We start from the raw sequence: 16,268 nt of genomic DNA on the forward strand, positions 1-16,268 counted from the left end.
TGGCTACACCCCCTCATTCTTCTTATAGAAGTGGTTCACGAGTGTATCCCTCACTCCCTTCCCCACAACGTGACTCACTGTATCCTGATACTGACGCCCTCTCTCTCCTTCTTTTCCTGAGACGGAGTCGGAGCTGTTCCCCTAGCAACGGCGACATTCGAGAGGACGAACCACGGTCAGGAGGAGAAAACCCGCCCCCCCCCCAGAGAAAGAAATCCAGGATCGGATAGGACTGTTAGTCACCAAACCTGGCTTCCCATAGAAAAATAAAACCCTCACTGCATCGATTTGGCTTACGTGTCCCTTATTCCTTCCCGCAACAAGGGAAAACATGGAAAGAGGCACCCAACATCAATTCAGGTACCACTGGATGTAGCCTGTATAAGAATTAACTTTTGCGCGTTATAAAACTGCTTACTATAGGATTAGCCAGCCCTGGGAAAACTGCACTCTGATGGGCAAATGGAAGCAAAGGGTTGTCCAAATGGTGCCTCTAAACATGCAAAAAGACCGCCACACCCTAATTGAAGAGGTTGAAAGTTTACTCAGTGGACAAAATACATCATCTAAATCAAGTTTGAAAGTGGCAGATATCTTCTTACGAAATAATTCTAGAAAAAAGATCCCCCGTATAGATACAACTCCCAAGGGCACAGCCATGTGTGTAGGGCATTCTCACAATACAAGTAGCTAACACACTTGGGGACTATCCCCCCATCTTCAACTCCAGATCCTGACACTACTGACATCGATGCGGAGGGAATAGTATCCCTGGACATTGTACGCTCCAACGGGTTTGATCCTCTAGCTGATAACAATGTAGTCGCCTTTAATGAGATCACTACTGGTACTTCACCACATCCTGATGTTATTGAGACTGAACAAAGAAGAATTAATACATTGTCAACTGTAAAGATCAGTGCTCTTTATACTGAATTGAGAGAACTCAAAATAATTTGAAGGAATTAACATCAGAAGTCCTCTCATTAAGAACAACTGTAGGGTCCCTGGCCGATCAGCTTAATAATATCCACCCTAGCATAAACAGGAGGACTGGAACCTGTAAGATCCTTCACCGAAGCAAAGGAGGAGAAACTTCAGGTAATGGAATGAAGAGTTTAGGACACACTATGGAGTATATGTACAATTGATAGAGAGAATGCAGAACAATGCATACATTCAACCCAATATAGAGATCTGGGCCTAAATCCATTGTTCTTTTGCTCACCATGCCACCCCAGTTTAGACCCAGCCATATGCAAATCAGTTTTGACTCTGTGCCTCATGGGAACATTCCAGCCTGAACTACCAAGCCTGGTCCTCACTGGACTGGAAACAAGCATTCAAGGACCGGGTGAAACCCCTAAGACAGTCCTAGGATGCCTCTTTCCAGTCCTGGGAGGACCTGGCCTGGCAGTTCGGGCTGGACTGTTCCCATTGGGCGCAGGGTCAAGACTGATTTGCATATGGCTGGGTCCAAACTGGAATGGCATAGAGTGCAAAAAAACTATGGATTTAGGACCAGATCTCTGTACTCGGGTGAGTGTATGTCATTGTTCTGCATTCTGTCCATCAATAGTTCTTTTTGCATTTGTCACCCCGAGTGGGACGGGTATGTCCAGATGTGGGACCCGTGCTCTCCATGCCACTGGAGTCAAGCTATCCCGGCTGATGAGGGGTGAAATCCCAAAACCGGTCCTTGGATGCTTGTTTCCAGTCCAGGGAGGATCTGGCCTGGCAGTTAGGCTGCACTGTTCCCATTGGGCAGAGTGTCAAGACTGATTTGCATATGGCTGGTGTAGAAATCAAAACCTTCTCAGGGGCTTCACTGATACACCTGGTCCTTTTAAACCAACAAAGAAGAGATTGGCACAGAAGCTGTAATATAAAAGACATATTTTTATTTAACCTCTGAAGAGGGAAAAAATGTTTCACACAGTATTCTCAAATCACTGTATGAGATATTTTCTAAGGAGTACAGAGAACAGGGGCATTATATACCCACACAGGGGCTGAAAAAAGGCGGTACAAGTACACATGAGAAGAGTTATGCACATAGATGGTCATACAGAAACTGCACAGTCAACAAGTAGGAGGAGTAATAAGTTGCTGACATCAGTTAGAACAGCCTGACAGTTCTATATTACGAACAGGTGCATTCTACTAGCTAGGCCCATCCGAGCATGTGCAAGACTCTGGGAGAGGGAAACAGCAAATGTCCAGCACATAGCTAACTAAAATGGCTGCCAAGTACAAAATGGCTTTCAGCTCATGCTAAGAGATTAATGCAATCTTCAACAGATGGTCCTTTTAGCATGAGCTAAAGACATTCCTATAATCCAGTAGGAAAACAGAAAATATGCACATTAGATAAATTTATCAATATCCTAATTCATTGCTTGGTGGGCATTTCTCATTCTAAATATTGTTAAACGGGTATGTATAAGGTATAAGCGGGAGTGCAAAGGGAACAGAGAATTGGGTCATACAGATAGTAATGACTATTATCAGAAACAGAACTATTCACTTTCTAGTCCTAAGCAAATCCTAGAACCATCCAATAAAAACATTTTCAAGGCTCCTATGCATTTCAGTGACCATCAATTTCAACTTCAAAAACATTTTCGCTAGACTTTTCCAGTGTTTCCTTTATGAGGGCTAGAGTATCAATCAAGGAATGGGTAAAGTAACATTTGTCAACTGCTCAGAGGAACTTTTCTCTTGCAGAATAAACATTATTCCTAATACAAACAGGACCATGAGAATTAGGACGAAGAGCTGCAAAGGGCTGCACCTCCTCAAAAATGGGACGACCAATGGGGTACATTTTCAACAAAAAAGACAAAAGAAGTCCTTGGGAAATTAAAGCCGCTGTACGACCAACCAGAGGGGAGTCTTCTCCCTGTGTCCGTTTGAGCCTCACAGGCAGGCCCTTGTTGTTCCCACGGTGGAGCTGCACAACTCGCAACTCAGGAATCATGGCCTAGTTTCAAGGGAAAAGTTTATTCTTTCAGGATAGGGCAATCACCCACCTGGGCAAATGCGCTCAGCGATCCTGTCCAGTGTCTCAGGCAGTGCACCAGTTTTCTTCATTTCAATTTAACAGGCACCAGAGACACAGCACCTGTACCCTGAACTCAAGTCCTTCCCTAACTCCTGTATTGCTCTGCTGGCACACTGCTCTTTCGTTGGGGCCATAGATTGCATTCAGCGTGCCCAGGTATCTCTTGACCAACAAAGGTGAAAACTTTACAGCCACTTTGGGACCAGGATTCAGAGGCCTGATGCTAGGATCTCTGAAGCAACCCTTGTTTCAAAGGGGGTCACCTCAAGCAAAAACCTTCTCGCCTTCCTGGTCAGTCTGTGACTCTCGGCTGGGCATCAAAAACGTGATCCACGATTTCTCCTTACTGATTTGTGACCCCGTCTTTCACCCAAGACAGTGGCAGGGGTACACACTTCACATCCCAGTGCTTCCGGCCTTCTACCTTCACTGAGGTCCTGGTTGCCAGCAATGCCTGTGCTGGTTACCTTCACTTTGACTTCAAGCTGGACTGGTGCTGACTCCTCAAGCTGGATCTGATGTCCGCGCCCCTCTGGCAATGGTTGTAAGGCAGCAAATATCTATTGGTGGACAGAACAAAAGGTCTTTAGACAAGGCACAGAAATAATCTATCAACAGAGAGGATAGTCTCAGAATACTTCCTAGTCTAGGGACGCCCCATATATTAACAAGGCACCCTAGAACCACTTTCATATATGTGAGAGTAAAAAAAACAACAGCCTCGACCTATTGGCAAGTATAAAAGGAACTCTTTAGTGAACTGACAAGAGTAATACGTCACCCAATCCCAAGCAGCCAAGGAAGTCTGTGTTCATTTACTAAATTCTGAGGAAAAGAGAAAAACAATACAGACATACTCCAAATCCTTACATCTGTATATTCCTATCTTAATCATCTAAAGACCCTCAAGAAAAAAGGAAAAGTTCTACTCTTTTACTCATAGACTTTGCATTACTTGTACAGGACTGCAGACACTTCTAAAATGATTTCTCTTAATAAAAGCATGTACATTGTATGCTTAGAACCATGCTCTCACGTTATAGTAGCAACAGGAACATCTAAAACTGCTAATTTAACAAGGATTCCTATTACATAAAGAACTAAAAACTTCAACATAATGGGTACATTTTCTCCAGTAGAACATCTTGTTACAAACAATATTTTCCTCAAAAATGTTTGCTAAGGATCACATGGACATCTTCCCTGCATTCTATTTTTCACAATCCAAACTATGCAACATCAGCTCTAGTAAGGACTGTCAGTTTATTTACACAGACTAGCTAATAAAAACTAGCAATGCCCTTGCAAAACTGTATGTAGCATGAGAATAACAAACAATAATGGTGTTATCACCTGAGAAGTTTAGAACAAAAACTACCCATAGCTAGTTCCCCTTAAAGATCAAATAAGGAAACAGCAATCTAGACTACTCATCCTTTCATAATTTCATCAGACAGGATGGGCAGTAACATAGCAAATTTATGTATTCATTTTATTAATGCTAATAATTTTTAAACAGTATTACTGAATAGCCAATTAAATGTCTCATGGCTATTTCACAGACAGTTTAGACAGGCTCAAAAGAAATTGAGAAAAAGAGAGAGAAAACATAAATTTGCCTACCCTTAATTTGTAGAGGAGCTAGCCTCCTTCCCCCATTTTTGACAGTAGGAAACCTGTTACAGGTTTCATTCTGTCAACACTGTCAACCCCAATTTGTAGCAACTGGGCATAAACAAACTCTAAGGAGCTAAATAGCACATTGAGCTAGCTAAAGAACATATTCCTTTAGCAAATGTACAAGTGTAACACGAGGGCACATGAATTCAAACTAAATCCCATTGCTTCCTTAATTCAGCCCTAAAAACATTAGTGCTATACATATGGCAGAGCCATTGTCTTAATAAGAGCTCACATATACCATTATTATTCAATCTGTTCATATGAGTGAACAAAAACTTGCTTTTGCCCAAAAAAAATAAGCAAAAACTCTTTCTGTCCCTGCCCTGCCATTTCGTCTTTCAAATGTCGAAATGTCAAAGCAAATGTTGCGCTGAGCCCTGCTAAATGTAGAACTTCGACCTTTAACCTATTCGCAGCTGTCCCATCTTGCTTGCAAGGTTTTCATGCAGTTTTACCAATTCAAAGTGACCCTGGAGACTGAGAGCGCAACAACCCACTCCATTCCTGTCTACCAGCAATTCAGAGGTAAGCTTAATAACTTCTGCCAGTTTTTTTTTGTACATATTTATATTTGTAAGCAGTGTGCTGAGTGCTTGTCTAGCAGTATAGATGTCAGCTATTCATTCTATACTTACAAATGAGCATTTACTGGAGCGTAAGGCAGTTTAAAAGCTGCTCTGATTGGAATAACCTCATTTAAATAGTGAATTTTACTCAATTTCGACTTTGATGTTTGGGGCACTTAAAAATGAATATCCTACAATGTTTTTGCATAATAGTCATCCCCAGAATGTCCTCTACATATCCCAGAGATGTGGCATCAGAAATGTATAATGTATACCCTTATAAAAATGAGTTTTGTACTCCTGGGTAAAGTGACATTTCACATGTAAGTGACCCCCTATTGCTGTATAGCACGGCTTAAATGCAATTTGGATGCTAGGAGGTCACAGCATCATTATTAGGCATTATAAATATTAAAAAACGAATATAATGCACCTATTTTAAATAACATTTTTTATATAATCAAAATATATATATATATATATTTGTTTTTAACAAATCCGATCATTTTGATGAGTCCAAATATGAAAAACGAGCTGCATCCCTTGCCTATCATATTTAAACACATTCATTCATAGCCCTAAGCACAGAAACCTAATTTGAAAGTCTGCGCCACTTTTAAAGGACAGTCATTATTATTTAACATCAAAAACCACTCTTATCCTTATTTAAAAAGGCATTAAGAAAAGAAATCCCTACTGTCAATCTGTCCTCTGTTTATCAAAAATAATGAAACTATATTTCTAACTTTTAAAACAGCAGTCTGAAATGCAGGATTTTACACTGTGTTTGCACTGACTTAAGGGGTAGTCCACTTCAGCTGTTTTCTGTGGCCAGAGTCAGAAATAGTCTAATATTTACACAGCTGCTTGACACGAAAAGGCGTCAAATTCACACGCCTTTCAAGTCAGCCTTTCGAGCCAGCACAAATCTGTCGTTCTGTAATGTGTATTCAGGTCAACAACAACCAACTCACTCAGATAATGTGAATGCCTTTTAATACCTAATACAGAAGGATAAATGCTGTGACATTTTGTATCTTAATTTTATCTATTGCAAAACACACAATTTCGTTTTTTGAAGCTTTTTTATTCCTATTCAATGTGGATTCTAATTTTATCTTTAACATTGTGGCAATTTGCACACATGTATAGTGTCTTACTCTGCCAATTTAATGATAGCGTGCAGCTATTTAGCATATATTATATAATTCATTGCTGGATTCTTTTAAAATGTATTTAATTTTAATGATGTTTTGCATAACAGAATGATGACAAAAAAAAACATTGAGCTCATTCCAGACATTTTCAAAACGGTGTCATACACATAATACAGGGCACTTAAGGCTAGCCATTCTTGCACCAAGAGCGCAATCGCTACTTACTCACACAAGTACCACTAATGACAAACCACAGACATTTAAACACACATTTAACCCACAGATCAACACTTAGGACAGAAACAAAAGACAGCCCACAGACTGTACTTAAACCAAACCATTTGTAAATACTGGTTGTAAGTCATATTCACTAGATTTGGCTGGCAGAACACCAGGAAAAACGCTCTGCATATCACCACTTATGAATGTTACTAAGTGCACAGACCAGGATCCTTTCTACGTACATATTTAGTTCCTCGGGGTACTAGTCACCAAGGAAGAAATACGTTTTTATACCTAAACCTAGTTAGGTATCCCCTCTAAGGGAGCCTGCTAATTATATACAAGTTCCATAGGGTACCTTCAAGAAAGCAACGCATTCTACGATGTGTGCTAAGAACAGGCATGCCAAAAATATTGCAGTATATACAATATTATACACAAAGTAGCACTTAACTCAAAGTGTGCCGTTCAAGTTTACAAAAGTTTCCCATTACTTGCCTACATTAACTGCAGTTTACATATTTCCAAATTCCAAATATTGGCCAATTTCCATACAAATCCAAAAAGCGTCGTAACAAACGACCTTGCCAAGCACAAGTTTCCAGATTCTAACTGCCAAATTCTGAGTGACCAAACGGTCATTTTTAGAAAACTCACGCCAAAAATGTTCTCAGTCAGGAGTGGTAAGCAGTTTGAGGAGTCCAATCAGGAAGACCAGAAATATACTGGGCTGCAGAGACAGAATCTCAGTTTTAGGGTACCTTTTTACTAGAGTCCTGTTCTGTCCTCCTCAGTAGATTCCTGTCTCCCATCAGGATCACTCCCTTGGATAGCCACTTCTCTGATGAGCCTCACAGAGGGCACCAATTTTAGAAATCAAAACCTTCTCACTGATACACCTGGTCCTTTTAAACCAACAAAGAAGAGATTGGCACAGACACTGTAATATAAAAGACATCTTTTTATTTAACCTCTGAAGAGGGAAGAAATGCGTCACACAGTATTCTCAAATCACTGTATGAGACATTTTCTAAGGAGTACAGAGAACAGGGGCATTAAAAACACACACAAGGGCTGAAAAAAGGCGGTACAAGTACACATGAGAAGAGTCATGCACATAGATGGTCATACAGAAACTGCACAGTCAACAAGTAGGAGGAGTAATAAGTTGCTGACAGTTCTATATAAGGAACAGGTGCATTCTACTAGCTAGGCCCATCTGAGCATGTGCAAGACTCTGGGAGAGGGAAACAGCAAATGTCCAGCACATAGCTAACTAAAATGGCTGCCAAGTACAAAATGGCTTTCAGCTCATGCTAAGAGATTAATGCAATCTTCAACACTGGGTTCAAACTGGAATGGCATGGGGTGCAAATTGATGGATTTAGGCTAGGATCCCTGTACTGGGGTGCATTCTGTTCATCAATTGTTCTTTTTGCCCTTCCCTTTCACGCTGAACCTAGCGTGAAAGGGGGCCTTATTTACAAGGCAGAGTTAAGCATTACAAGTTGCTTAATGCTGTCTTGTAAATATGGCAAAGCCCCTATCCCCATAGGAACGTTGCAAAAAGTGATGGTCCTGTGGCAATAGGGGCTTGTAAATATGCCCATAATTCCAAACCACCAGCACAATGCAAGAACTTATCATACCTACCAGTTCTTCCATTATGTCCCCTCGTCCCGTGTCCTATTCAATGGAAGACTGCCGAGAAGACCACCACATATTGTAACTCGATTGGAGGACAATGGACAAAGGGTAGAGCTAGCGGTTTTGTCAGGGCGATGGGTGATGGGGGAATGCCGGGGGAATTTAATGTTGCAAGAGCAATTGCATTTGCAAAAGGCCTTGCTTGAGGAGTCTAAATCTATGCCAGTACATGAGAATCCATGGTATACCGATGAAACCTGTGGGGCCTGGAGGGGAGCACCTAGGGTAGAAATTGGGAATCACCTAAAGGGGCTAGCAACAGAGTGTTTATGATGAATGTACCTAAACTGCGTGACCTCTGCATCAGATGGTGTGACCTCACTGTGTCACATTGCATGACCTCGCTGCATCAGTTGGCATGACCTCACTGCATCAGATGGCGTGACCTCAGTGTGTCACATGGTGTAACCACACTGCATCAAATGGCGTGACCTCACTGCATCAGATGGTGTGACCTCATTGCATCAGATGGTGTGACCTCACAGCATCAGATGACATGTCCGCACTGCATCAAATGGCATGACTTAACTGCATCAGATGGCATGACCACACTGCATCAGATGGCGAGACCTCACTGTGTCAGATGGCATGACCTCACTGCGTCAGATGGGGTGACCTCACTGTGTCAGATTTTGTGACCTCACTGCATCAGATGGCGTGACCTCCCTGTCTCAGATGGCGTGACCTCACTGTGTCAGATGGCGTGACCTCACTGTGTCAGATGGCGTGACCTCAATGTTTCAGATAGCGTGACCTCACTGCGTCAGATGGCGTGACCTCCCTGTGGTAGATGGCGTGACCTCCCTGTGTCAGATGGCGTGACCTCACTGTGTCAGATGGCATGACCTCACTGTTTCAGATGGCGTGACCTCCCTGTGGTAGATGGCGTGACCTCCCTGTATCAGATTGCGTGACCTCACTGTGTCAGATGGTGGGACCTCACTGCGTCAGATGGCGTGACCTCAATGCGTCAGATGGCGTGACCTCACTGCGTCAGATGGCGGGACCTCACTGTGTCAGATGACGTGACCTCACTGCATCAGATGGCGTGACCTCACTGCATCAGATGGCATGACCTCACTGTGTCAGATGGCGTGACCTCACTGCGTCACATGGCGTGACCTCACTGCGTCAGATGGCGTGACCTTGCTGCAGATCAGAGCATATAAATTCTCCCTACTTCCACGGACAGAGTAATTCCACAGTCACACGCACATATACTCATCATACGCTAGGGCCCATCACACTGACATTCATTATATTACTCTATCCGCACTGAATATACGAGAGAAAACCTAAACCAATCTGCATCTAATGTGAGGTCAATGCGACCTTAAAGATATGTCTTGAGTCATGATTTTAAACACAGGAAATACATTCGGAACTCAATAAATGACAAAGAAATAACCACCCGACACTGTGATTCAAACAAAAGGATTGTTTATCTAAATTAGTTCAAATGAAAGTCAATCATTAGCAAAATCATTATTCTCATAGTTACCTATTCTAGCTAAATGGGTCAGGACAGGTCTCTCAGTAAAGTCTCCCGTGTCGCCGTCCTCTCAATCAGCGTCGATCCTCTCGAGCATAGGTTCGGGAAGAAGTGGCCTTAGACCCTCTCTAGTCTAACAATATTTATAGTGAAACTAACAAAATAAAAGTAACAAACAAACTCTAAACGTCCATTGAGCCGCTGAGCAGAGCGAGCAGGAAAGGATGTTGACTTGCAACATTTAGAAAACCTCCGCTCAGAAAAATCACAAAAATAAAAACACGGAAGAAGGAAGCTCAAACTAAAAAATGATACATCCATGAATGCTCTTCCTCGGAACCATAGTGAAGCCACCGCAAGTTTATCAGAGTTCATTGTGGCTTTATTCTTCTCCAAGGGCAATTGGCAACGAGCCTGGAGCTGCTGTCCTCACGGAAACTTTTAACACAGTCAGAGGCCGAGGTCAGGTGACTTCCAACCATGTTCAGCGAGGCCTCTCGTCAAATTTAAATTACTCGAATGCAGGCTGTAAATATCGGCCATCTTGGACTAGGCCAAAACAGACCATCTTGATTAAAAGAAATACAAAACAACGTTACTACATCGTAATGATAATACAGTGTTAATACCCACTAATACCCTTATGTGTATGCAATTAACTAGCCATCTGCAACACAAAGAAGCATTAAAGCACGTTATTTTAAAGCGCAAACACAAAACAAATAACACTTTAGTCACACATATTTTATTAATTTGCTCACCAACTTAGTTCACGTATTAATTAGGCAACATAAATGCATTCCCGCGTTTCATTAGTAATGTTGATCAGTCAGAAACTTTAACAAAGTTAATAATTAATAATTAATTATCAGTAATTTTTATTATGACATAAAACATAAACTGGAGTTTAAATCTCAATAAATTTTCAATAGAAAACTCTGCTCCAGCAATCCCCCCTTTGGTGATAAATATCACCACAAAAACCAACCCAAAAAAAAAAGAAAAAAAATTTAGTCCCCATTCTAGGAGAAATTGAAATGTCTTTTTATGACACTACACACCAGACTCTCTTTCATCATCCGTCCTCGACTCCAAGTAAACACTCTCCCTCAATCCTTCTAATTCTATTTCTTGTGGGTCTCTCTTTGACCTCTTTTGTTTCTTTTCAGTATTCTGTCTTATTATTTTCTTTTTCCCTCCCCTGTTTTTACAACACAAACACCCTAATCTAAGTATCAATAAAGCAACAATCACACATGTCAAAGGAAACAATATCTTACCAATAATAGTACTACCTATCTTAGCAATAAAACTCTTAACAGCAACTATCTTATTAGCTAATTTAGTCCAGATACTTTCAGCTTCCAGTGGTACTAATTCTTCATGCAAATCAGTAATATTTTTGATATAGACCTTTAGATCTTTGCTTTCGTCAGGAATGTAAGTGCAACAATGTTGAACTTTCAGCATTCCACAGACTCCACCCTCTTTGGCCAATAGAATATCAAGAGCAAGTCGATTTTGCATAGACATGGCACGTACGGCAATCATCTCCGTATTTACCAAAAGAAACCCTCCAGCGGTACTTGTTGATAAGCGATTCACCACTGTTGACAGTTTCCGAATTCCATATGCATTTAAAGAAATTCCCACTGCTGGAATTAAAGCTCCAAATATATCACCTACAATTTCTGACCAAGTTTCTCTCTTAAAGCGTGTTAGTAGATTAATCTGTTCTACATCCTCTATCTTATCTATATGAAAAATCTTTGGAAAGACCAGGCCAACATAACACGTGCCATACCAATGGTCAGGCAACCTGTAATAAGCCTTATTCCCACAAATATAATACACTCCCGGGAAAACTGGATCTTCTCCTCCCTTGAATCCCCATCCTGTTGCAATAGAGTATGTATCATGGCACTCACTAGTCCCAACAAAATAGTTATCATATTGGGATTTCCTTCTGGTAATGCATAATTTACCCTTCTGTGGTGTATCTAAAGCCAAAGTTGGACTGGCCCCATTCCTCAACTCCTTTCCCATCTCAATATCCCATATTGTCTCACTCATTTTATATTTCCCTGCCTTTTCATGCATGCCCACTCTCCTTTTCTCTACCATGTCTAGGAAAGCCTTTTCTTCTTCTTTCAAACTACATGTTAAATTGTTTCTAAAAATGTAATCTAATGTTAATTCTTCTGTCTCAATAAAAATCTCACCAAAAATGTTAACTTCTTTAGCTGGATTCAGCTTTCTATTCATAGGCAATTGCCCAAAAATGTTATCCTTGTTAGACATCTCATAATCTATTTTCCCTAACGAATAAAAAACACTACTTAACACACTACATGAAATTCTATACGTAGCTGGTAAATGATGATAAGTAACACCCTCTGAAACGGATGCAGGTAATTGCATACAAACGTAGCAATCCCTAACTTCCATTGTCTTTACGTATTCGTACAACAACTTTGAAAAAACATTGCTAGAAAAATCATTAATTGACCTATCTTTATGTATGTAAATGTTACTAATTCTAATTGGAACTACTTTTTGTGAACTCTTCTCTATGTTAGTCACATTCTCAGCATGTATTCCAAAAATATCTATTGTAACCCTAAAGGTAACTAGTAAAGCAAGTACACCCCATAGTAGCATTAATAATCCTGTACAGCAGCAGCACATTCTACACCATCTTTTCAAGAAGGCACATCTACTTTGATTTTTTTCTGTGTTAGCCATCTTATTACTCTGGCAGTGCCTTTTGACTTAGCCTCTATTACTTCACTACTAAATTTCTAGAACTCTAGATTATTTCAGTTAATTTTAGATTTTCTTCTTTTCACTCCTCTCCAAGTGACTCCTTCAGTTCACTCAATTTGGATGTTCATCACTTTTCACTTCTTCTTCAGCAACATCAAACTGTATCAGATCTTCAAGATCCTGAGCATCTGACTCTTCTCCAATGTCAGTCAAGATAACTTTCAGGATTCCAACAGTTTTCTCCTCCTCAACCACTTCTCGTACGGTCCCCTCTGGATTTCCTTGACTTTCTGCCTCTTCCTCTTCAGACAGTGCCACGTACGTCCATTCCGGTGACCTATATTTCTGGTTAGGTTTTCTGATTCTCTTGATCTCCTCTGGTTCTTTTAAGACCTTTTGTTTATCGCCCTTTGCTTGATTCTGACTAGACACCTCATTCACCTGTTCAGCTTTCGATGAATTTGCTCGTGTCAGTCTGTACCTCCGTCTCTTTATTCTGTTAGGCCAAAGATCTCCTCTAACAACCCTTTTTGGTCTCACTTCTTTATTATTTCTTTCTCCGATCCAAGTTCTCTTTCTCAGAACTCGACCTTCTGATTTCTCATTCTCACTCTCATCTGATTCTGTTTCATTTGCCTCTGGTCCATGAACAATTTTCTTTTGCTCCACAGTTTTTCCCACCACCGATTGAGATTTCCCTATTTCTGTCCCTCCTCGGGTCTCCGACACGCAATCTTCTTGCTGTCTACTTGTCCCTTCACCTAGCTTATCAGGAATTTTCCCTACACCTCCTCGGGGGTCTTCCGCAATCTGTCCCTCTCTATCTTCTTCTGACCCTGCTTCTTCAGGAGTAATCTCAGGTGGATTTTCAACCTCCTCATCTGACTCAGGTGTAGTCTCTGTGGAATTGCTCTTTTCTCTTCTTTCTTCTCCACTGCTTGTTGGAACTTCAGGCACTCTTACAGAATCCGATCTCTCCCCTGAGACTCTCAATGTTTCTCTTGAAGCCTCTATTGGAAAGAAAAAAGAATCACCTGACTATCTTTCTCCTTCACCCCTTTCAGGATTCTTTTTTCTCCTCACTGGTTCAGTCTCTGCATCCTCACTGGAATCCGACTCTTCAAAATACTCTTTACCAGTCCCATCCTTTGGATTCGGAACTCTCAGAGTATGACTTGCATGAACCCAGTTTTTCACACCAGCACACTTTACTGCAGTTGTCGTAGTCAGAATAACTTGTCTTGGCCTTCCCCACCTTGGAACCAAGCAATTTCTTCTTCTGTGCACTTTTATCCTCACCCAGTCCCCTGGACTCAGATCATGGGCTTGCTTCTTTTCAAGTGTAGTGGCGTCTTCTCCAACCTGGTGAAACACAGAATGAACTGCGTCAGCCAGGCCTTTACAGTAATCCAAAATCATGTCATCAGTTATTGTCATCAATTTGTTGACAGGCACGAAAGCATGTCTCATCGCACGTCCCATCAATATTTCATGTGGACTCAAACCTGTCGTTCTATCTGGAGTAGACCTAATAGTCATTAGCACTAGAGGCAAGACATCAGGCCATTTCATTCCAGTGGCTAAACACATCTTACCAATTCGGTTTTTGATTGTGCCATTCATCTGTTCAACAACACCAGAAGCCTCTGGTCTGTATGCACAATGTAGCTTCTGCTGTATGCTCAATGCTTCACAAATTAAACCCATGAGCTCATTGTAGAAGTGTCCACCTCTGTCTGACTCAATTGTCACTGGGAACCCGTACCTAGGAATCAACTCTCTTAAAAGTAACTTTGCCACTGTTATTCCATCATTTCTCCTAGTCGGATAGGCCTCCACCCATCTTGAAAACAAGCAGACTACCACTAGAACATACCTCAATCTGTTCACTTGGGGCATTTCAATGAAATCTATTTGCATTCTAGTAAAAGGACCTCCTTCTCTGCCTATTGTTCCTAGGCTCACCACTGTCTTCTTTCCTGTATTGAACTGCTGACAAATCAAACATCTCTGACAGATGCTTTCTGCCATTAACCTGAACTTTGCATTGTACCAGGTTTGTTTAAAGGACCTAATCATAGCATCCCTCCCCAGATGTCCCTGGCCATGATACATTCTTGCCATTGTTGATAACATCGAGTTAGGCATGACTGGTCTTCCATCTCTATAGATCCAAACATGATCTGTCTCTCTTGGGGCACAACCTGCCTTAATCCAATCTCTCATTTCCTCATCTCCTGCTTCATCCTGCAACTGTTTCACTTCATCCCACGTTTCCAGGACATTAGTAAACATCACAGAACAAAAAGACATCTCCCTTTCTCGTCACCTGTTAATCGAATGATTGTTCTTTGCACAATACTGTGCTATGTCATTGGCAAAACGATTACCAAGAGTAACAAAATCATCTCCTTGTCCATGAGCAGCACATTTTACAACTGCCAGTTCTTTAGGCAGCTGTATCGCCTCAAGCAATTTCCCAATCACTTCAGCATTCTTTATAGGAGTCCCACTCGACGTCAAGAAACCTCTCTGTAGCCAAAGTTGGCCAAAATCATGAACCACTCCAAATCCATACTGACTATCAGTCATCACAGTCACTCTCAGATTCTTCCTAATCTTGCAAGCTTTCGTCAATGCCACCATTTCAGCTACTTGAGCAGACCTTACTCCTTTCAAAGGCGAAGCTTCCATAACTTCTGAAACCTTGCACACCGCATATGCTGCACTCAGCACACCATCATCAGTTCTCAGACATGATCCATCCACAAACAACATATGATCACTCTCAGGTAGTGGCAGAGCTCTTATGTCTGGTCTTGGTTTTGTGCAGTAATCAAGCACATCCAAACAATCATGATCAACATCATCTCACACATTCACATTTTCAGCATCTGGCAACAGAGTTGCTGGATTCACATTCACACATCTCTCAAGAGTCACATTTGATGCTCCCAGAATGATTTTCTCATATTTAGTCAGCTGACTATGTGACATATATTGAGTTCTGCTTCTTGTCAAAAGAATAGCCACATCATGAGGTACGAATACCCTTACAGGATATCCCATTATTATACCCTCACTCTGTTCCAAGCTTCTGCATGTAGCAGCTACTGCTTTCAGGCAACCTGGCAAACCCACAGCTACGGGGTCAAGTGTTGATGAGAAGTACGCAATTGGCCTCCTCAGTTGTCCATGTTTCTGAATTAACACTGAAAGTGCACATCCATTTCTCTCACTACAGTACAACTCAAACTCCTTTTCATAGTCTGGCATTCCCAAAGCAGGGGCTTCACACATTCTGCTCTTTAATTCCTCAAATGCTGCCATTTGTTCTGCATTCAGTTCCAATGGGTCTCTCACCTCACTTTTAGTTAATTTAATCAATGGCTTTGCTATCAGGGAAAAATTTCTTATCCACTGACGACAATAACCCACCATCCCCAGAAACATCCTCACTTCTCTCTGTGTCATTGGGGCTCTCATTCCTCTGATGATTTTGATCCTGTCATCAGTCACCTTTCTCAGACCTTTTTCAATATTGTGTCCAAGATAATGCACCTCTTTCTTGCAAAATAGCAATTTGGCTGGAGATACATTTAACCCTCCAT

This window comes from Triturus cristatus, chromosome 6, assembly GCF_964204655.1.
Source record: "Triturus cristatus chromosome 6, aTriCri1.1, whole genome shotgun sequence".
NCBI lineage: Eukaryota > Metazoa > Chordata > Amphibia > Caudata > Salamandridae > Triturus > Triturus cristatus.